Source organism: Coregonus lavaretus, assembly GCF_964263955.1.
Source record: "Coregonus lavaretus genome assembly, contig: SUPER_35_unloc_1, whole genome shotgun sequence".
Lineage (NCBI taxonomy): Eukaryota > Metazoa > Chordata > Actinopteri > Salmoniformes > Salmonidae > Coregonus > Coregonus lavaretus.
The window spans coordinates 4133208-4157918 of NW_028167181.1; positions in this window are offsets into that span (position 1 = coordinate 4133208).

Below are 24711 nucleotides of genomic sequence, written 5' to 3' on the forward strand. Positions count from 1 at the left end.
TTTCACTTTAACCTCACGAAGAGAAGGTTTCTGACAAGCTGACATGCTCGTCTTCTGTAAAGTAAATGAGTGAAGACAGTTGATGTACAGCTCAGGATTGTATGGGGATAGGTGAGGAGGAGCAGAGAGAATACGCTGTGTATCTGTGATGCAGAACTCTCTTAGGAGATGGATAGAGATGAAAGAAAGAGTGAACTGAGTGAAAGAGGTGCCTGCCTTTCCCAATTCTAGATTCATCTATGCGCTATGACGTTGCTCATTTAGCTTGAGCAACGTCAAGCTAAATGACCCCCTTACCTTCAGAACAGCCTCAATTCGTCGGGGCATGGATTCTACAAGGTTCTACAATGCTTCCCACAGTTGTATCAAGTTGACTGGATGTCCTTTGGGTGGTGGACCATTCTTGATACACATGGGAAACTGTTAAGCGTGAAAAACCCAGCAGCGTTGCAGTTCTTGACACAAACCGGTGTGCCTGGCACCTACTACCATACCCTGTTCAAAGGCACTTAAATCTTTTGTCTTGCCCATTCACCCTCTGAATGGCATAAATACACAATCCATGTCTCAATTGTCTCAAGGCTTAAAAATCCTTCTTGAACCTGTCTCCTCCCCTTCATCTACACTGATTGAAGTGGATTTAACAAGTGTCATCAATAAGGGATCATAGCGTTCACCTGCATTCTATGTCATGGAAAGGGCAGGTGTTCCTAATGTTTTGTACAGTCAGTGTATATTCTGATGGATCTGCACTAGTAGATTCTAACGTGCACTGTCCTATGTTAACCTCTTTTACAAAAGGGTGTTCAACAAGAGAAAGTTGGAAAAAGTCCAGCTAATTGTGTTTTTGACCCTTGACACATCAGCCCTGTTCACATGTGTGCTGAGGTTTGTACGCTATCTGCGTTTTAGATAACATAGTATAAAATAGTAATCACTCGTAATCGCCTCTTTCTTTTTTGAACTTTTCAAAGCAACGACCAAGGTGGGAGGATATCCTTTCAATATCCAACCACAGATTAACAAAAAGGCTACTAAGTATTCTGCTTGTTATCTTAGCACAATCAAATATGAGATCTGCATACTTTGAATGCAAAAGGTAAGAGTCTTGAGAGATTTACAATAACCTAATATTTAACCTCATAACGACCTTTGAACAAATCTAGCTGCCACTCGGGAGCGAGGTCACAAAGGGCAGAATTTGTAATGCTAAAAAGTAGTCCCTCTCAGTTACCCAAAACACTTTAGCACACCTCGTATTCATCAGCCACAGAACCATTAGCATTATTTCCACTTGTTGCCTAGTAACTGTGGAGGATAATTATTTTCGGAGGAATGATTCGGTGTCAAACGGTGTGGCCGGCTATGCACTCCAAACAAATCACGCATTAGGCTTTTTATTCACATATTCAACCACACATTCAGCTGAAAGTGATACATGTATATCAACACAATACCTACAGCAGGTCTGAACAGTACTGTTAACACATTGAGGTGGACTGAGTTCACATTGTGTCCATTATTTATTGGCGTTATAAATGTTTGTCACTATTCCATGGACTTTGTTTGACCTACAGTGGGGAAAAAAAGTATTTAGTCAGCCACCAATTGTGCAAGTTCTCCCACTTAAAAAGATGAGAGAGGCCTGTAATTTTCATCATAGGTACACGTCAACTATGACAGACAAATTGAGGAGAAAAAATCCAGAAAATCACATTGTAGGATTTTTAATGAATTTATTTGCAAATTATGGTGGAAAATAAGTATTTGGTCACCTACAAACAAGCAAGATTTCTGGCTCTCACAGACCTGTAACTTCTTCTTTAAGAGGCTCCTCTGTCCTCCACTCGTTACCTGTATTAATGGTACCTGTTTGAACTTGTTATCAGTATAAAAGACACCTGTCCACAACCTTAAACAGTCACACTCCAAACTCCACTATGGCCAAGACCAAAGAGCTGTCAAAGGACACCAGAAACAAAATTGTAGACCTGCACCAGGCTGGGAAGACTGAATCTGCAATAGGTAAGCAGCTTGGTTTGAAGAAATCAACTGTGGGAGCAATTATTAGGAAATGGAAGACATACAAGACCACTGATAATCTCCCTCGATCTGGGGCTCCACGCAAGATCTCACCCCGTGGGGTCAAAATGATCACAAGAACGGTGAGCAAAAATCCCAGAAACACACGGGGGGACCTAGTGAATGACCTGCAGAGAGCTGGGACCAAAGTAACAAAGCCTACCATCAGTAACACACTACGCCGCCAGGGACTCAAATCCTGCAGTGCCAGACGTGTCCCCCTGCTTAAGCCAGTACATGTCCTGGCCCGTCTGAAGTTTGCTAGAGTGCATTTGGATGATCCAGAAGAGGATTGGGAGAATGTCATATGGTCAGATGAAACCAAAATAGAACTTTTTGGTAAAAACTCAACTCGTCGTGTTTGGAGGACAAAGAATGCTGAGTTGCATCCAAAGAACACCAAACCTACTGTGAAGCATGGGGGCGGAAACATCATGCTTTGGGGCTGTTTTTCTGCAAAGGGACCAGGACGACTGATCCGTGTAAAGGAAAGAATGAATGGGGCCATGTATCGTGAGATTTTGAGTAAAAACCTCCTTCCATCAGCAAGGGCATTGAAGATGAAACGTGGCTGGGTCTTTCAGCATGACAATGATCCCAAACACACCGCCCGGGCAACGAAGGAGTGGCTTCGTAAGAAGCATTTCAAGGTCCTGGAGTGGCCTAGCCAGTCTCCAGATCTCAACCCCATAGAAAATCTTTGGAGGGAGTTGAAAGTCCATGTTGCCCAGCGACAGCCCCAAAACATCACTGCTCTAGAGGAGATCTGCATGGAGGAATGGGCCAAAATACCAGCAACAGTGTGTGAAAACCTTGTGAAGACTTACAGAAAACGTTTGACCTGTGTCATTGCCAACAAAGGGTATATAACAAAGTATTGAGAAACTTTTGTTATTGACCAAATACTTATTTTCCACCACAATTTGCAAATAAATTCATTAAAATTCCTACAATGTGATTTTCTGGATTTTTTTCTCTCATTTTGTCTGTCATAGTTGACGTGTACCTATGATGAAAATTACAGGCCTCTCTCATCTTTTTAAGTGGGAGAACTTGCACAATTGGTGGCTGACTAAATACTTTTTTCCCCCACTGTAAATGCTACAGGCATTGTGGAACTAAGACCTACAGTGAGGGAAACAAGTATTTGATCCCCTGCTGATTTTGTACGTTTGCCCACTGACAAAGAAATGATCAGTCTATAATTTTAATGGTAGGTTTATTTGAACAGTGAGAGACAGAATAACAAACAAAAAATCCAGAAAAACACATGTCAAAAATGTTATAAATTGATTTGCATTTTAATGAGGGAAATAAGTATTTGACCCCCTCTCAATCAGAAAGATTTCTGGCTCCCAGGTGTCTTTTATACAGGTAACAAGTTGAGATTAGGAGCACACTCTTAAAGGGAGTGCTCCTAATCTCAGCTTGTTACCTGTATAAAAGACACCTGTCCACAGAAGCAATCAATCAATCAGATTCCAAACTCTCCACCATGGCCAAGACCAAAGAGGTCTCCAAGGTTCAGGGACAAGATTGTAGACCTACACAAGGCTGGAATGGGCTACAAGACCATCGCCAAGCAGCTTGGTGAGAAGGTGACAACAGTTGGTGTGATTATTCGCAAATGGAAGAAACACAAAATAACTGTCAATCTCCCTCGGCCTGGGGCTCCATGCAAGATCTCACCTCGTGGAGTTGCAATGATCATGAGAACGGTGAGGAATAAGCCCAGAACTACACGGGAGGATCTTGTCAATGATCTCAAGGCAGCTGGGACCATAGTCACCAAGAAAACAATTGGTAACACACTACGCCGTGAAGGACTGAAATCCTGCAGCGCCCGCAAGGTCCCCCTGCTCAAGAAATCACATATACAGGGCCGTCTGAAGTTTGCCAATGAACATCTGAATGATTCAGAGGAGAACTGGGTGAAAGTGTTGTGGTCAGATGAGACCAAAATGGAGCTCTTTGGCATCAACTGAACTCGGCATGTTTGGAGGAGGAGGAATGCTGCCTATGACCCCAAGAACATCATCCCCACCGTCAAACACGGAGGTGGAAACATTATGCTTTGGGGGGGGGGGGTTCTGCTAAGGGGACAGGACAACTTCACTGCATCAAAGGGACGATGGACGGGGACATGTACCGTCAAATCTTGGGTGAGAACCTCCTTCCCTCAGCCAGGGCATTGAAAATGGGTCGTGGATGGGTATTCCAGCATGACAATGACCCAAAACACACGGCCAAGGCAACAAAGGAGTGGCTCAAGAAGAAGCACATTAAGGTCCTGGAGTGGCCTAGCCAGTCTCCAGACCTTAATCCCATAGAAAATCTGTGGAGGGAGCTGAAGGTTCGATTTGCCAAACGTCAGGCTCGAAATCTTAATGACTTGGAGAAGATCTGCAAAGAGGAGTGGGACAAAATCCCTCCTGAGATGTGTGCAAACCTGGTGGCCAACTACAAGAAACGTCTGACCTCTGTGATTGCCAACAAGGGTTTTGCCACCAAGTACTAAGTCATGTTTTGAAGAGGGGTGAAATACTTATTTCTCTCATTAAAATGCAAATCAATTTATAACATTTTTGACATGCATTTTTCTGGATTCTTTTGTTGTTATTCTGTCTCTCACTGTTCAAATAAACCTACCATTAAAATTATAGACTGATCATGTCTTTGTCAGTGGGCAAACGTACAGAATCAGCAGGGGATCAAATACTTTTTTCCCTCACTGTACCATAGACAGCCAAAGTATGAATCTGCGTACGGACACCATGGCCTTTAGTTGTACTGTAGCCTGATTGGTTGTAGTCACCGTGCCTAATCTCCCTGTGGACTTTGTTTGACCGCCACAGTAGCTACAGTCTCTCAGGCAGTCATGGTGTGTGGAAGGGCAATCTTCTCTTTAGAGGTCTATACAGTGGTATGATCCTGCATAAAAACACCCTCCTGGCCAGTGTCTGATTGGTTGAAGCCAGTAGCCTCCGAACATCAGCATTCCCAATGGCCCAGTGCCACAACTGGAAGCCTCTCTCTCAGTGGCCTCCAGGGGGAAGTCTCCGGGGAGTCAGGATGCCCAACTAGGCAGCACCTCCTTTGGGTACGGTAGCCTTGGGTTTAGCCAGGGTCCACCGGCAGTCCGCCCAGCTGAGATGAGACTCACACCCCAGGGGAGTGGAGGAGAAGGGGGGGGGGGTGAGATTGAAGGGGCTTTCAAAACCTTCCCAACACACTCTGCCAACTACAAATTAAATCTTCATTAACCGGCTTCCCTCATTAGCTGTATCTCGGCACACAAATTAGGTGCGGTTGTCTTTTGATAATGCCAACGTCAGAAAACAATGTTTCAAACGCCAGTGTCGTGTCCTTCATTTCCCATTCAGGTAACCTGTGTGTTACCTCTCTGAACTATACACAGAGGAAAATAACCACTTCACACACACACACAGAACGGGATTTCAAAACCCCTTACGTTTTTTTTTCTTTTTAACATTGAAAATAGTTTTTGTCAATGTTGATAAAGCTTTACTTTGATCACTGGCGTTGATGATCATGGCCATGTTATAATTAATGTAAACGAGGGCCATTTTAACTACAGTAGAGCTCTTCATCTAGTTCTGTCTAGTAATGTTATGAGAGAAACACACTTCTAACAAGTTGAAGGTAGCCTCTATGTTGGAAATGACTGGGGCTGCATCTTTATAAACGGAACCCTATTCCCTATATAGTGCTCCACTTTCTGTGCCCCCCCAGTCTGAGGTCCTGAGCGCTCTGGAGCAGGTTTCCATCCAGGATCTCTCTGTACTTTGCTCCGTTCATCTTTGCCTCGATCCTGACTAGTCTTCCAGTCCCTGCAGCTGAAAAACATCCCCAAAGCATGATGCTGCCACCACCATACTTCACCGTAGGGATGGTGCCAGGTTTCCTCCAGAAGTGACGCTTGGCATTCAGGCCAAAGAGTTCAATCTTAGTTTCATCAGACCAGAGAATCTTGTTTCTCATGGTCTGAGAGTTGTTAGGTGCCTTTTGCCAAACTCTAAGTGGGCTGTCATGTGCCTTATACTGAGGAGTGGCTTCCGTCTGGCCATTCTAGGCCGGGCGGCCAGCTCTAGGAAGAGTCTCGGTGGTTCCAAACTTCTTCCATTTAAGAATGATGGAGGCCACTGTATTCTTGGGTACCTTCAATGCTGCAGACATTTTTTGGTACCCTTCCCGAGATCTGTGCCTCGACACAATCCTGTCTCGGAGCTCTACGGACAATTCCTTCGACCTCATGGCTTGGTTTTTGACATGCACTGTCAACTGTGGGACATTATATAGACAGGTGTTTGCCTTTCCAAATCATGTCCAATTAATTGAATTTACCACAGGTGGACTCCAATCAAGTTGTAGAAACATCTCAAGGATGATCAATGGAAACAGGATGCACCTGAGCTCAATTTCGAGTCTCATAGCAAAGGGTCTGAATACTTACCGGTATGTAAATAAGGTATTTCAGTTTTTATTTAATACATTTGCAAAAATTAAAAAAAAAACTGTTTTTGCTTTGTCATTATGGGGTATTGTGTGTAGATTGCTGAGGATTGTATTTTATTTAATCAATTTGAGAATAAGGCTGTAACGTAACAAAATGTGGAATAAGTCAAGGGGTCTGAATACTTTCCGAAGGCATTGTATGTAGCGAACATAGAGCAGCGGAAGAATTCAGTTTGAGTCACCAGGCAACTGTTGTATAACTCCCTGTACTGTAGTTCTTTTAACAAAGGCCCAATCATCATTTAAACTCAGCATGGATACAGGATAAAGAAAGGGAAGTGGCCAATTTGTTTCCCAGAAAAATAACTAATTTGAAGGCACACTTTCTTCAGCGTGGGATGTGTCCTGTACGGTAAGTACCCTGAGCTGTGCTGCTTGGATGCAAACAGTCCACATCTGTCCCTCTATGTCAATCTGACATGGTACAAACACACGTCAAAGATTTACTGGAGCCCTTTCTTCTGTTAAGACACTAAATCAGCATCTATTTAAATAGGTCCACAGCCAGGAGAGAGAAGTGTGCAACTTTATTTTTCATTTGTATTGAGCAGGGGTCCCTAACCTTTTCTACCATGAGAGCTATTCTCTTTCCCGGGTGTACAAGAGAAAGTCATTTTCTGTCAATATATCTAGTGAAATAATGGTTAATAAACAACTCTAAGGGGGACCATATACAATCTGTGACTTTTTTCTAAAATTATGTTTGATATTTTCCCAAATTATGTTTTCTCAGTTTTATTTTTCCTAGTTGTAGATAATTTTTGTGAGGGGGGGGTTCACTCTCGAGATGACAATTGTTCATAGAGAAACAACGAAATTAGATGTTATGAGTCTGTGAGCTGCTAGTTAGCGGTCGACATGTTGGAGACTTCTGGTTAGATTATCATTGGCTAGTCAGCTCCTCACCTTATGGTGTGTGTTCTTTATTTTGTAGAATTCTACATCTTTCACTAATCTAACATCATATGGTTGTAATTTTCTCTTTTTAATTGACATGGCAGATGTATAGACTCTTTCTCCACAACATAAATTGCCATTATAGTAATATAACAGGCATTATATTTTCCCCAGAACTGATGGTGAACACTGAACAGGTGTGAAAATGACAGCGGCAGATGCAAATAATGTTGTCAAATTAATTGAAGCGCTGATATAATTATCGTGATGAATAATCCTAATCTGGAGAGTGATGTTTTTGTCTCCCATAGCAACCCCCACTGTCTCCCCTTCTCTCCACATTTTCCCTTCTAATGGAATTTAGATTCCCTGTAAGGTCACAGAGGAGATGGCACTGTATGTCTTAGTGTCAATGTATTCCAATTATTTTTAGTTATTTATTTATTTCTCAATCTTTTCTGTCTCTTTTTCTCTCTCCCTCTCTCACTCATCCCCAGCCCCCTCTCTCTCTCTCTCTCTCTCTCTCTCTCTCTCTCTCTCTCTCTCTCTCTCTCCCTTTCCATCTTTCTCTCTCTCCATCTCCCTCTCTCTTCCTCTCTCTCTTTCTTTCTATCTCAAATGTTACTGACCTCAGACTCAGTAGTTGAATTAAATGGCTGTGGCTTTGGTCCTATCACTCTGTGAAGCGATGCGGCTAGAGATGTCCACTGTCACATGTCAATCCTCAGTAGAGTGTGATATTAGGTGAGATCCCCGGCCCTGTCAGAGATGTATCCGATGGAGCCTTTAGACTGGAGAGGATCAAACACTACTGAGCAACTCCCCATTTCTATACCACACTTGGATATGTTGCTATGTTTGTGAGGGAGAGATGGAGAAAAAGAGAGCGAGAGAGAGATGGAGGAAGAGAGAGAGAGAGATGGAGGAAGAGAGAGGAAGCAAGCAAAAAGAGAGAGAGGAGAGAGAGAGGGTGAAAGAGAGGGGAGAGAGAGGAATATGATGAAACTGATGGTAAAGATGAGGAACAGTGGGAGTGGGTCTTCTATGGTCCCTGGGAAAATAGAAGTGTGTGTGTGTGTGTGTGTGTGTCTGTGCGCGACTAAGCGCATGTCTGTTCTTCTGCATCATCAGTTCTATCGCTGCTTTCTTCCGCCTTGTGTGGCTCCAGCTCTTTAACGTAACTCCAACATATCTAATATTAAGATCTTGGTGGAAGAAAAGGTGAATGTCACAATGTAGAATCAGATGGAGTAGCACCAGAGAGATAACACTACATCATGGTTGGCTGTGATGTTTTGTTCTGCCTTGCGCTGTAGCATTTCCTCCATCATAACAGATTAGACATAGTGGAGGCATCTCCCTATAGCTCTGATTAGATGTGTACACATTCTGGAATAGTAGTTTTTATATAGTGTTTTAGAAACTAACCCTGATGCCAGGTGCTTTGTGGCCTCCTGTAGCAACCAAGGTCGAAAGGCTAATCCTATGATGTTTTTTGTGGGCTGACACACACACGTGTACAAACATGCTTGCTTGCAAACACACACACACACACACACACACACACACACACACACACACACACACACACACACATATACAAACACACTTCACACTGTTTCTAGCCCACGGCGATGAAGGAAATGTAGTACCCCAGGGGAATCCAATACGGGGACGGTGTCTGTCTGCTCCAGTCTGGTGACAACATTACTAAGAGGATGTGTTGTCCCTGTCACTCCGTACCGTATGACACACTGTCTGTTACCTCAACGACAGTCACTATGTCACTACGGATCCACAAGGACTGTTAGTCACACGGCCCTGTCTCAAACTGTGGTTTAATCCATCAATTTAACTGACTCCTTTACCTCACCTTAGCCTTCACAGGGCCCCATGACTGCTGTCTGTCTGTCTGTCTGTCTACATGCCACTGTCAGTGTTGTAGTAGAAGAAGCTACTCATAATAGAATGTCCTAATCAACTGTTATCTGTACACTTGTCTGTCTGTCTATCAAAGGTCAAAATCATCATTTAAAATAGTAATGCTGTTGACACTAAATTTGAAAGGTTGTTCGTCATTCAAATAATGGTCAGACTAAAAGCTAGGTTATTATTTCAGTTTACAACTATACAATTTACTCACCCCAAACCCCAGGGAGTCACAGAAAAACACAATTTTTTCAGATAAAAGTCTTGGCTATTTTAGGATGGTAAATTAACGATGATAGTAGCCATTGCATCGGAGCAGAAAGTCATTTGCTTTAATGTGGGAGGACTTTAATCCAGATAGAGCCAGCCAATTAGCCTAACGGGCTGCATTACATCTGGGGTATTCAGACCTCCTCTTATTATTTTCATGACTCACCCACTCCCTCTCTTTCTAGCCTTCTATCACTTCACTCAATCCCTCTCTCCTTCTATTCCTCTGTTCCCATTCTCTCTCTCTCTCTCTCTCTCTCTCTCTCTCTCTCTCTCTCTCTCTCTCTCTCTCTCCATCTCCTATCTCTCTCTCTCTCTCTTTCTCTCTCTCTTTCTCTTTCTCTTTCTCTTTCTCCATCTCCTACCTCTCTCCATTTGAACACCATGTGCGTCATAGAGAAGAGGCTCTTTGAGAGTATCATGGTACCTAGTGTGTTGTTAGTCAGTTCCATACAGCAGGATGCTATTCTGCTATTCCACCCACTCTTTTGATCTAATAAAAAGCATTCGGGAAATATTTGAGTCCATTTCATGACAGGGCAAAGAGACACGAACAACCTAAAGAGGAAATTGAATTAAAAATTATGTGGCCTATTTCAGATGTCACACGGTTTGAATGGGGTCATTGATAGAATGATAAATCATATTCTCTTTGACCTGTTGATTTAAGACTTGGATCGAAGCAAGACTCACATATTTTGTTAAATAATATGTCAGCCTAGGGACATATAACTACAGTGGTTGAATGGCACTATTTTGACATATTCTAATGAGACCCTGTCGATATTTCACCTTCAATTTGACCGTGTGTCAAATGATGTGTTGCACTTCCAACAGTGGGAATGTTTCAAGCAGAACGGTGTTACATTGCTCTGACATCCCATTTCTCAGCAGAGCAGCTAAATGCTAAAACACTGTCTTGTTTTTACAGACACAAACCGGGTGACAAAAACCGCTTGAATCTCCACTTTGTTTGTTTGCGTTTGTAATCAAGTCAAGGTGACGGCTCTCACCATGACAAGCCAATCAGCATTCTAATGCTGTAGGTAGAAAAACACCTGATACTGGCTACAATTTACATAAGGCCAACAAACAATGTTTTTGTGTGTGTCGTAAGTGCTTGCATGCGTGTGTGTATGTGCGTGCATGCTTGTGCGTGCATTCAATTGTATGTGTACAGTATATCTTGCAGTATGGGATAACTCAACTAAGGAAGGGATTCAGTTCTACAGAGTGAACCCGTTGTCTTGGTGTGTGTCCCAGTTCATAGCCCCGTATCTTTCACACCCCAATCCTCCAAAGATCAGAGAATGCTAGATGGATCGGTTCACTGAGACTTCAGTACATCAAGGAAGCAAAGGTCTTTACAGCAAAGACAGTGTTTTATGCCTTAGCATCATTCATGCCTTAGCACCCTGTCTCTCTCTCGCTCTCTCTCTCTCGCTCTCTCGCTCTCTCTCGCTCTCTCTCGCTCTCTCTCTCTCGCTCTCTCGCTCTCTCTCTCTCTCTCGCTCTCTGTCTCTCTCTCTCTCTCTCTCTCTCTCTCTGTGTCTCTCTCTCTCTTCTCTTTCTCTCTCTGTCGCTCTCACCTATCTCCTACCTCTCACTCTCTCCATTTGAATAGAAGAGGCTCTTTGAGAGTATCATGGTACCTAGTGTGTCGTTAGTCAGTTCCATACAGCAGGCTGCTATTCTTCTTTTCCGTTAACTATTTTGATCTAATAAGAAGCATTCAGGAAATATTTGAGTACATTCCCCTGACCGGGCAAAGAGACAGTGATTTAGGGCTATTTCTGATGTCACATGGTTTGAATGGGATCATTGATTGAACACTTACATGATTTACTCTCAAACCTGTTGATTTGAACTGGGATCGAAACACTTAAACGTGATTGATATTTTGCTATATATATCAGCTTAGGAGATACAGTGGGGGAAAAAAGTATTTAGTCAGCCACCAATTGTGCAAGTTATCCCACTTAAAAAGATGAGAGAAGCCTGTAATTTTCATCATAGGTACACGTCAACTATGACAGACAAATTGAGAAAACAAAATCCTGAAAATCACATTGTAGGATTTTTAATGAATTTATTTGCAAATTATGGTGGAAAATAAGTATTTGGTCACCTACAAACAAGCAAGTTTCTGGCTCTCACAGACCTGTAACTTCTTCTTTAAGAGGCTCCTCTGTCCTCCACTTGTTACCTGTATTAATGGCACCTGTTTGAACTTGTTATCAGTATAAAAGACACCTGTCCACAACCTCAAACAGTCACACTCCAAACTCCACTATGGCCAAGACCAAATAGCTGTCAAAGGACACCAGAAACAAAATTGTAGACCTGCACCAGGCTGGGAAGACTGAATCTGCAATAAGTAAGCAGCTTGGTTTGAAGAAATCAACTGTGGGAGCAATTATTAGGAAATGGAAGACATACAAGACCACTGATAATCTCCCTCGATCTGTGTCTCCACGCAAGATCTCACCCCGTGGGGTCAAAATGATCACAAGAACGGTGAGCAAAAATCCCAGATCCACACTGGGGGACCTAGTGAATGACCTGCAGAGAGCTGGGACCAAAGTAACAAAGCCTACCATCAGTAACACACTACGCCGCCAGGGACTCAAATCCTGCAGTGCCAGACGTGTCCCCCTGCTTAAGCCAGTACATGTCCAGGCCCGTCTGAAGTTTGCTAGAGTGCATTTGGATGATCCAGAAGAGGATTGGGAGAATGTCATATGGTCAGATGAAACCAAAATAGAACTTTTTGGTAAAAACTCAACTCGTCGTGTTTGGAGGACAAAGAATGCTGAGTTGCATCCAAAGAACACCATACCTACTGTGAAGCATGGGGGTGGAAACATCATGCTTTGGGGCTGTTTTTCTGCAAAGGGACCAGGACGACTGATCCGTGTAAAGGAAAGAATGAATGGGGCTATGTATCGTGAGATTTTGAGCGAAAACCTCCTTCCATCAGCAAGGGCATTGAAGATGAAACGTGGCTGGGTCTTTCAGCATGACAATGATCCCAAACACACCGCCCAGGCAACGAAGGAGTGGCTTCGTAAGAAGCATTTCAAGGTCCTGGAGTGGCCTAGCCAGTCTCCAGATCTCAACCCCATAGAAAATCTTTGGAGGGAGTTGAAAGTCTGTGTTGCCCAGCGACAGCCCCAAAACATCACTGCTCTTGAGGAGATCTGCATGGAGGAATGGGCCAAAATACCAGCAACAGTGTGTGAAAACCTTGTGAAGACTTACAGAAAACGTTTGACCTGTGTCATTGCCAACAAAGGGTATATAACAAAGTATTGAGAAACTTTTGTTATTGACCAAATACTTATTTTCCACCATAATTTGCAAATAAATTCATAAAAAATCCTACAATGTGATTTTCTGGATTTTATTTTCTCATTTTGTCTGTCATAGTTGACGTGTACCTATGATGAAAATTACAGGCCTCTCTCATCTTTTTAAGTGGGAGAACTTGCACAATTGGTGGCTGACTAAATACTTTTTTCCCCCACTGTATATATATATATATATATATATATATACACACACACAATTATTGAATGTAACTATTTTTGCCGTTTTCTAATGAGACCATGTTGATATTTGACCTTGAATTTGACCTTGACCGTGTGTTACACTTCCTGCACTATCAAGGCTTCAACCAGAACAGCGCTACATCGCTCTGACATCCCATTTCTCAGCAGAGCGGCTTGGCTAAATGCTAAAATGCTGTTTTCACTTTCCTCTCGCATACACAAACTGGGTGATACCGCTTGAAACTCGACTTTGTTTGTGTTCGTAAACCAGTCAAGGTGACGACTCTCACCTTGACAAGCCGATCAGCATTCTAATGTAGGTAGAAAAACACCTGATACTGGCAGCAATTTACATAAGGCCAACACACACTTTTTTTTGGTGTGTGTCGTGCTTGTATGTATGCATGCGTGTGTGTGTGTGTCTGTGTGTCTGTGTGCGTGCATGCTTGTGCATGCATTCAACTGTACATCTACATCTTGCAGTATGGTATAACTCAACTAAGGAAGGGATTCAATTCTACAGAGTGAACCCGTTGTCTTGGTGTGTGTCCCAGTTCATGGCCCCGTATCTTTCACACTCCCATCCTCCAAAGATCAGAGAATGCTAGATGGATCGGTTCACTGAGACTTCAGTACATCAAGGAAGCAAAGGTCTTTACAGCAAAGACAGTGTTTTATCCCTTAGCATCATTTATCTTTTAACTCCTGGGCTAACTCTGTAGCTTCCTCTTGACTCTTCTTCAATAACCCCTTGTTGAAACCTTTTTATTTTCTGTACCCGTACAGACGCTTATTCTGTGAAGTCGACCCTCCGAGGGGGAATTACACATAACAAGAACAACCTTCTGTCATATTTTGCTGCCTTTATGGATTTTTTTCTATTGAGTAATGTTACTCAGGGTTACGTTTTCACAAAATAATGTGCTATAGTGACAACGCATTTGCAGAGTGGATCAATTCTTGTTTATCTGCCAGAATGTTGCTAGTTGGATAAAGTGCACCATTTAGACATGATCGAATGAACTGTCCTGATGCAGATGTCTCACCTTGTAGTCAGATATTCAACCCTGTATAGTAGCCATAGAGCACTGTAGTCAGATATTCAAACATTCAGTGACAGCATATGGCTCTTTGTGTTTGTTGTTACATCAACATTATTTCGGTATCTATTGTCAGATAGTTACATGACTGTGTATAATATTTGTTGCACAACATTTGGAGATATATTGTCCTATAACAATATAATGAAATAGTCTAAATGTATGTATAGTCCAATATCACTTTACCGTAAATACTTGTGACTACAGCCTCGTACTGAGCCAGAGAGGGAGTGACCATTCCTGGACAGGAAGTGTTGGTTTCCTATGATGTCCTAGCCTCCCCTCGGCCCAGTCTTCCTGCCAAAGAGGAAGCCTGGAGGAACTAGGGACTGACCAGGGCTTTCACTGACAAACATTAAATCCTCGGTACACTCACTCAGCTGAGGGAAGAAGGAAGACAGAAGACTTCGACTGGCAGCCATGTTAGTTTGACGACTGGGTCTCAGGAGACAAGCTGCTTTCCAGAACTAAGGACATATGACTTCCTATTTCCTGTTTCAGAGAGGACACTTCCCTGAGAAATAGCTTTTTGTTGTCCTTCCGCCACTCTCACCTAATGCCCCGGGGAATGGTGGGGTTGTCCTTCCGCCACTCTCACCTAATGCCCCGGGGAATGGTGGGGTCATGGTGATTTCACTCCTCCTTTCTCTCCCACCTCCTTTCTCTTCAACCTTGTTGTGTTGTTTTCATGTTGGGGTTTTACTCAGGGAATGTACTGTACTGACTGTCCTCTCTCTCTCTGTCCCCCCTCCCCCCTTTCCTCAACTCTCTCTTTCTGCTCTATCTTACTCTCTCCTCTCCCTCTCGTTCACTCTATCTACTCTCCTTTCCTCATCTTCCTTTTACCCCCCCCCCCCCCTCTCTCTCTCTCTCTCTCTGTCCTCCCCTTCTCCAGAGTGCAGGGATCTGATTGGCTCTGGCAGAGACAGGAAGCCCAATGCTCTAGTCCAGGTTGCTGTCATCGACCCCCGGGAACAATACCTGGTCTCCCACGCCTGCACAGAGATAGTAGAGGTAAGGCACACACACACACACGCATATGCACTTACACACACACACACACACACACACACACACACACACACACACACACACACACACACACACACACACACACACACACACACACACACACAACACACCACACCACACCACACCACACCACACCACACCACACCACACCACACCACACCACACCACACCACACCACACCACACCACACCACACCACACCACACCACACCACACCACACCACACCACACCACACCACACCACACCACACCACACCACACCACACCACACCACACCACACCACACCACACCACACCACACATGCACACACACACACTCACTCACTCACACATGCACACACCTTTTCACAAGCCACTTAATGCAGCTTCCTCCCCTCCTGCTCCCTCTCGCTCTCTCACTCCCTTTCTCTGTCTGTGTTTGTTATTTTTACTGTTAAAGGGTCGCTCTGGTTCACTGGGTCTAAGTTGCTATTGCTGAAGCTGTTGTGGTTAAGTCTATCTATCTCTCTCTCTCTCTCCTTCTCATTCTCTCTCTCTCCTTCTCTCGCTCATTCACTCTCTCTCTTTTGTTCTCTCTCCTTCTCTCGCTCATTCGCTCGCTCTCTCTTTTGTTCTCTCTCTGTCTCTCTGTCTCTCTGATTCTTTCTCTCTGTCTCACTGATTTGTGATTAGACCGCTCTATCTGTCTCAATGTGACTATCAAAGTCAGTCAACTGCAGTAGCAGACTGTCTGCGTGTGCCCACTGTGTGTGTGTGTGTGTTTTGAGCACTGCGCTCCATACAGTCTGTCAGAAGTGTGTGTCTGTGCCCTCTGACCTCTGGCATGCCACTTTTATTGCCTTCAGAGTGGGAGTGTCATTACCACAGCAACAACAGCACAAGTGTTGCCCCCTGTCCCAGTCTGGGATACCCCCATAGAACACACACACACACAGGTGTAAAGTACTTAAGATAGCCCCTGGCTATCTGTAAATAAATAAAAAAACCAAATTGTGCTGTCTGGTTTGCTTAATATAAGGAATTTGAAGTGATTAATACTTAAGTATATTTTAGCAATTGCATTTACTTTTGATACTTAAGTATATTTAAAACCAAATACTTTTAGACTTTTACTGGGTGACTTTCACTTTTACTTGAGTCATTTTCTACGTTGGGTGCTTTTTCCACCATTGTGCAAACACACACGCACACACACAGACACACACACACAGAGACACACACACACCTCAACAAATCACTCATTAATATTTCCCTTTCCTTTCCGCCCTCTTCTCTGTCACTGACTGAGGGCTCATATTAGACAACACAAAGAAGAAGGGCTTCCCTCTCTCGGATCTAGCTGATTAAGCAACAGGAAGATTTATTGTTTTCAAGACAGTCCCTCCGTCTCTTACTGTAGAAACTCCATAGAAAAGAGTCCTCCACTCACTCTGTGTTTGGGTCCAAGTGGAAAACACAGGATGTGGTGCAGCAGTTAGCAGTACGTTGTGCTGGCTCAGCCAAGCTCGCTGCTGCAGGACTAGTGTGGCTGGTGATTCCACAGCTGTAATGTGACTCTTATTTTGGAGAAGGATCTGAGAACAACATGGACTGTTGTTGCTTCCGGCTTCTCAAAAGGAGGGTATGTATGGCTACTGTATGTATGGATCTGTGGATATCTCTTCTGATCATACTGTAGACGTGTCTCTGGCTTTATGGTATTATAAATACTTAACCAGACGCAGTGATGCAGTATAACTTCTATATCTGACTGGTCGATGTATTGGAATGACTAGTCTCTCTAATTCATTACGTATCACTGAACACTGACAGTGATTTTTTTTGTGATCAACTTTGTATTTATTTTCAAAGGAACACAGACAAGAACAAATAGCATCAGGAATGGTTTTACAGTAAGAGACTCAACAATAACACTAAACTTGCGGTACACCATACAGATGGTGAGTGAGGTTGTGTGTGTGTGTGTGTGTGTGTGTGTGTGTGTGTGTGTGTGTGTGTGTGTTGGTGTGTGTGTGTGTGTTTGTGTGTGGGGCCGGCCATAGGGAGTCCCTATACTACATTGTTTAATTGAGCTCTGTCTGTCTGTCCATCATTCCTCAGTGCTGCAGCTGTTCATTCAATAACCTCTCGGGTTAATGTGCAAGTGTGTGTGTGCATGCTCACACTCATGTCTGTGTATGAAGTGTGAATATGTCGGAGACAGGCCGGCTGCCGTGTGTTGTTCCCAGAGGCCCTGGTGTCCAACAGATGGGCCTTACCAGACTGGCAGCTACCTCTATGCCTAGAGACAGACTGGAGACTGGTGGCCTTCTGCCCCCCCCTCTCACCCCCACACATGTGACACAGGTGTTATCTAGGCCCCACACATGTGATCAGGGTGTTATTGAAGCCTTACAGAGCAGGTGTTTCCTTAATCCTAAATAGTGAGTTGGGATTGAAGGGTCATGGACAGTCCCTTTTGGGGCAGTGTGAAGCCTATAGGACGGAGACCATTCCTTTCATTTGAATGATGTTTGTTTGAAACGTTGGGCGTGTGCTACATAAAGAGAAATAAACAAATATAAATATAAGCAGTAGATATCAACAGACTTCAAAGCAATCTGTCCTATCAATCCTATCAATCTGACATGTTGGGCTCAAGTGTAAACATTACTCAAATGTTATTGGAGATCCCCTCTCTCTGTCTCTAAGCACATGAGTGGTGTGGGTTATATACTGTACCTCTGAACAGCTGTACACCATGAGAGAGGAGACAGACAGGACAGAGAGGGTGGCATTTAGGCCCCACGGTAATCTGTTTGTCTATGGGAAAATCCCATTCTGAAAGCCATTACCGCCAAGGGCCCAGGAGTGGCCTTCTCAAAAAGGGGATTTGACGTCACGCTGTTGGGCCAAGCACCCAATAGGATAAAACAAGCCTTTGATGTCATGCTAGTGAAGCGAGGCAACAATGTGTGTGTAAATATGATGAGGGGTCAAGGGAATGGGTGAGAGCCAACTGTCTGAGAGAGCCTCCTGCCATGGGATGATACCCCCACCCCACCCACACACACACACACACACACACTCCACCCTCTACTAGTGTAATGCCTCGCCCCATTCCGTGGAGGTCTGTAACCCAAAGGCACAGAGAGGGGCGTCACTGTCTATATACGCAGCTGTCTCCCCTGCTGCCACAGACAGGCTGACTGACTGACTGACTGGCTGACCCATTGACTGACTAACTACTTCTCTCTGAAGGGCTACCGCTACTACTGCTGCTGCTTACTCCACTCTACCTGTTTGTACCGCTGTGTGAATTTGGCTGGAGCTGGAGCTGCCAAACATGCTGGTAAGTATGAAAGAAGGCTATTCAGTTCAGAATATCTTGTCGAGGGGATTTAAGGTGCATGTGTGTGTGTGTGAGCACTCAGAGAGTCTTCATTTCCTCTTGTATTGAACGCTGTGCCAGATTGTGTGTGAATGTGCTGCTACAGAATGCCCGTATGCCCCTCAAAGCTGGGTGGCTGGGTGGCAGTACTGGGCAACACTGTATACTGAGCACATGTGAGTAGAGTACTCGCCAATGGATTAGTGTTGTTTTCCCTCTCCCACTGCTTTGTGTTAATACAGGGGATGGAAACATGTACTAGGAGAGGAGAGGAGAGGAGAGGAGAGGAGAGGAGAGGAGAGGAGAGGAGAGGAGAGGAGAGGAGAGGAGAGGAGAGGAGAGGGGAGGGGAGGGGAGGGGAGGGGAGGGGAGGGGAGAGGAGAGGAGAGGAGAGGAGAGGAGAGGAGAGGAGAGGAGAGGAGAGGAGAGGAGAGGAGAGGAGAGGAGAGGAGAGGAGAGGAGAGGAGAGGAGAGGAGAGGAGAGGAGAGGAGAGGAGAGGAGAGGGGTTTGTGTAGAGGTTGGCTCGTGAGGAGAGAGTGGTGTGTCTGTGTTTGCAGAGGTGTGTAACACACGGTTGTCCTAGGGTAGCCTCATGTTTTGGCTGCCGATTTGAAACCACAGGTCCTTCCACAGTCTACATCCCTCCAGTACTCCACTACTGTATCAATGGACATACTGTGTTAGGCTAAGATGTGTTAGTTGTTAGTCACCTTGGATAAGGATGTCCTCGTAGTCAATAAAGGGACATGTAAACAGATAGACTGGAGGCTTCTATTGATCCTTTGTTGAGATGACTAATCTGAGCGATTTGGATTTTCCTAGCCGAAGACCGTTGCAATGGCGGAACGCAGTACTGGAGACAGTGGAGACGTTTTTCATGTCGACAGATTGTCGTTAGGGTATTTACGGAATGTGCCAGGGCTGAGTCTGCGTGTGTGTGTGTGTGTTTGAGTTTCTGCTTTCTGAGTGTATGCTTTCTGTGTATGTGTTTATGACTATGCCTCTATGTGCTTGTTTGTGTTTGTGTGTGTGTGTGTTTGTGTGTGTGTGTGTGTCCACGTGCGGGTACTGATTGTGTGTCCACATTCATCTTTACTCCTCATTACCCTGTCCTCAAGCCTGTCCCAGGGGCCTGCGTTCCAGAGCCACCCATCAGGGCAGGGCAACAGGAAGAGAACGCCCCTGGTGTAAACACCAGTTTTCTTTGAACACGCAAAGCTTCACTACACCAGGGTATATACAGACCCAGTCAGGGTACACAGTATGCTCCATAGGCCTCTCTCCTGGCCGGGCCTGGGGCCCTATCTAGGGGGGCTATGGTGCTTGGGGGTCTTGTGGGAACCTGGTCTGGGGTGTGTTTGTGTGTTTAGGCTAGCTGAGGTCGTGCATCCATGTGGCTGTGTGCAGTAACAGCCGTCTATGACAACAAGCTCTCCCAGTCTCACTGCAGAGTCAGACGTCCAAACCCTTGTCCATACAGTTCTTAGGGAAGTTTGCTAGCAGCTACCCAGAGACTTCCATTTATTGCGCTAACACCCAGGAGCAGTACGGGAGCAGACTGAGAACAGCTGTTGGCTCACTCATCCCCCCCTCTCTCTCTCCCTCTCTCTCACGCTCTCTCTCTCTCTCCCTCTCTCTCTCTCTCATGTTCCCTCTCGTCCTCTCTCAGGGAAGCAGAGACCCGTTGTTCCTGACAGGGGTGACCTTCCCTCCGGAGTACCCTGCCAGCCCAGAGACGCTAGTCAAGCTCACCGTCTACGATGTGAGAGACAAGGCCCGCGACAATGTAAGTAAACCACTAAGTGTGTGAAGGGGATGAGGGGGAGGGTGTGTGGGGGGAGAGTGTGTGCTGGGGAAGGAGTGTGTTGGGGAGAATGGGCAATGCCTCAAGTTGTTGTTTTCTTCGCTGTGTGTGTCAAGTTCTCTCTGTCTTTTTTTGGTTTATCTGGCTGTGCTGCAAACACTTGCAGGGTGGAAGAGAACAGAAGTTGGGAGGCCTTAAGTATGGGTGATCTATCATGTTGTTATGGATTTTAAGTGAAGTTACAGGCCTTCACAATGAGTTCTGTCCGTGTGGGATGAATTGGGTCAAAGAAGATCTGAAAGCAAGAGCGAGGCCTTTGGTGATCTTCCCTTGTGAATACATGCCCAGAGATCAATGAGAATGGGGGGAGCTCCAAACATAGGGGTGAAGACATGGAATTCTGAATGTTGGTCGGTCTGGGTCTTCTGATTCGGAACCCTTTAAACTGCCTTTAAATATTCTAATGGTTTCTTCAATATGAAACACTTTAGGCTTCCCTTGGTACATGGATACTGGCTATGAAGGTTTAATTAGCTATTAAGGCTATGGGTTACTTACTCTATGATGATTCTGAGCTATGTCATTAGCTGTTGTATGTAGCTACCACTACAGCACTGTAATGGCATTACTGGAGCACTGGAGCCAGAGAGAAAGATCTGGAACAGCTATATCATAGCTGTTGTATGGATTCTATTTAAGCAATAATGCCTGAGGGGTTTTTGTATATGGTCAATATACCATGGCTAAGGGTTGTTCTTATGCATGATGCAACATGGAGTGCCTGGATACAGCCCTTAGCCGTGGTATATTGGTGATATACCACAAACCCCCAAGGTGCCTTATTGCTATTATAAACTGGTTACCAACGTAATTAGAGTAGTAAAAATAAATGTTTTGTCATACCCGTGGTATATACCATGGCTAGGGCTGTTGCGGTGACTGTATTACCGCCATACCGGCGATCTCAAGTAATGAAGGCAGTCAAATTCCAAGTGACCGTTTACTCAATGCTGATGGTCATTAGTAGCCTACCAAACTTGCTAACTGCCTGGTACTCAGCACTCTATTGTCCCTCTAATCACTCTGACATTACATATACATTTTAGTCATTTAGCAGACGCTCTTATCCAGAGCGAATTACAGTTAGTGAATGCATACATTTTTCATACTTTTTTTTTCATACTTTTTTTTTCATACTGGCCCCCCATGGGAATCGAACCCACAATCCTGGCGTTGCAAGCACCATGCTCTACCAACTGAGCTACAGGAGGCCTGTCATCAATGCAAATGTAATCGAAAATCTAATCAAACGCTTCATGAGAGCCCATAAGCTCATGTTGCGCAACATTTATATAGGCTATGCAATTGCACAAGAAAACAGAGTGATGGCCTCTACTAAAAAGAGGAGGATCCCATCAGCTTTCTATAGGCTAGGCCTACTATATTTATTTCTCAACGTTCCTAATATTAAGCACATTGCTTCTCTTTACAACAGGAGTATAGCCTACCTGGCTGGCATGAAAATGAACCAATGAAAAAGTGTCCTCCATTCACTATTTAAGCGCATAGATGAGATGTATTTTTTCTTGCTGCCCCTGTTTCGATACAGGTGCATGATAATGGTCCATTCTGTAGCTCAGCTGGTAGAGCACGGCGCTTGTAACGCCAAGGTAGTGGGTTCGATCCCCGGGACCACCCATACACAAAAATGTATGCACGCATGACTGTAAGTCGCTTTGGATAAAAGCGTCTGCTAAATGGCATATTATTATATCTTATATTCTAAATCAAAACAAATTTCACACATATATTATTTAGTATATGTAAAGATTAAATCAAGAATAGTCTGATGGGTGACAATATTAGCCTATCACTTGTGAATTATATATTATCACTTGTGAATGATGCCCAGCATAAGAAACAATGCCTTTTTTTGTGACTTTTTCGAATCATAGTCGCACACCTCATGTAGCCTAGCCCGTAGGCCTAAATGTTTTGATAAGGTTTGTATCACAGCTAAAGTGGCCAAATAACTTCTTAAAATTAAGCACATTAATCCGCTTTATAAGGCGTGTAGAGCCTAACTGGCGTACATAAGCAGTGCGTGAGTTTCAAGTTTGGGGAAGATCATTTTCACCATAAAAATGCCACGGAATTCTAAGCAAATCTTGTCTGCTTAATGAACTAGTGTAGCCCACAGCCATTTGGCATAGCCAGATCAGGACCTAACATAAGGACAACTCAGAGTATGCTATTCTGTTCTTCTGAAATAGACTACATTTTCTTCATATCATGTTTCTTTAGACCTGTCTAAAATAAATAATGGATTTAGGCTGTAGGCTATATTACATGGATTTATGATACTTTTTAAAATGTAGATATTCCAAAGGTCTGCATCAGTGGCTTGTAGGCTATGTGTGGAAGCCAGGAGATGCTAAATGTGTTTATGTTAATTAACGGTCAATTACCGTGAGACCGACAGTTATTTGCTTGACAATCACCGGCTGACGAAATGTTGTGACCGCCACAGCCCTAACCACGGCTTTCAGTCAATCAGCATTCAGGGCTCGAACCACCCAGTTTATAAAGTGCATTGTATTACAGATGCCACATGGTCACCTAGCTTATGTAAACAGATATCTCACACCTACACACCTACACATGGGATACAGTCAGTCACTCTATGCTTCTGCCTTGTGGCTATACCATATCCATTGTATGGATTCTATGTTGTTATACCGGCAATATCACAACATATATCTCACACCTACACATGGGAACATAAAAGTATATAGGGCGGCAGGTAGCTTAGTGGGTAAGAGCGTTGTGCCAGTAACCGAAAGGTCGCTGGTTCTAATCCCCGAGCCGACTAGGTGAAAAATCTGTTGATGTGCCCTTGAGCAAGGCACTTAACCCTAATTGCTCCTGTAAGTCGCTCTGGATAAGAGCGTCTGCTAAATGACTAAAATGTAAAATGTATATAAACTAGTCGAAAAAGAGACAACTCAAACTGGACTTCACTCTTCCTGAGCGTAAGGTACTGTAGAGTAGTTTAATTCATCTGTTCTGTAAAAATATAGCAAGTTAGCAACACAACTCCTCCAGCCTGGGATCGAAATGGAGCAGTTACTTCTGAGGTCTTCATGTAATATTGATGGAAGACTGCACCAGTGTGAGCCCCAACACTGTTTAAACTCTACAATACCTTCACCATGTAAGACTCTGTTAGACACTGGTCACGTCAAGCAGTCAGTCACGCATCCCAAGTGGTAGAGTTGTATTAAAAATGAATGTCGACTCGTTCGTGGCCACACAAGCTACGCCTTGATATACACATTAAAAATGAATGTCGACTCGTTCGTGGCCACACACACAACGCCTTGATATAAATATATTTTATAGATGTCTGGCAAAGGCATAAGCTGTGTTGCAGCTACATCAGGGAATGGTTGGTGGGAGTTCATTGTACAGACAGCTTGGGAGCCTATGGGTTTCATAGAGTGTTCTGGATCTTTGTTCTGTCCTTGTTAAGGGGAAGACTATAGGGATGAATAGAAAGTCAATGTCATTGTTTACTGCTAACAAATGGGAGGAGTCGTGAAGCTTATTGAGACAACGCCATCTTTGTTGGACTTGGTCTTTCTGTCACAGCTACTGTACTTGGACATACATTACAATCTCTCCTTTCTAACCTGGTAGTAAAACCCAACCATGCATACAAGCATCATCACATTCCTTTATTCCATTTATTAAAACATCCATTATAGTCAGAATCCATCAGAATCTAGCGGAACAATGTTCCCTCTAATTTGTTGGGGGCACTGAGCAAATTTCAGGTTTTGTGAGCAGAAACTTGAACGTTGTGAGAATTCTGTGCGTCTTCCAGTGCACGTTTACAGTGAACACCGAGGCTGTACCTTTTTTAGACTGTTTTAGACAGTAGCCAATAGGCTATTGTGGCTATTATTCAAAGTAGCCTACCAACAAAACCAATGGAGCAAATCTCATAATATTATCACATGGAAATAACTTTTGATTTCTGTGATATAGCCTACAGTAGCCTATAGGTGGTGTTCAAAGCAGGCCTATATTGCATGAGACCTTTAAAAAAACGTTTTTACATTATGCAGGGCATCAATT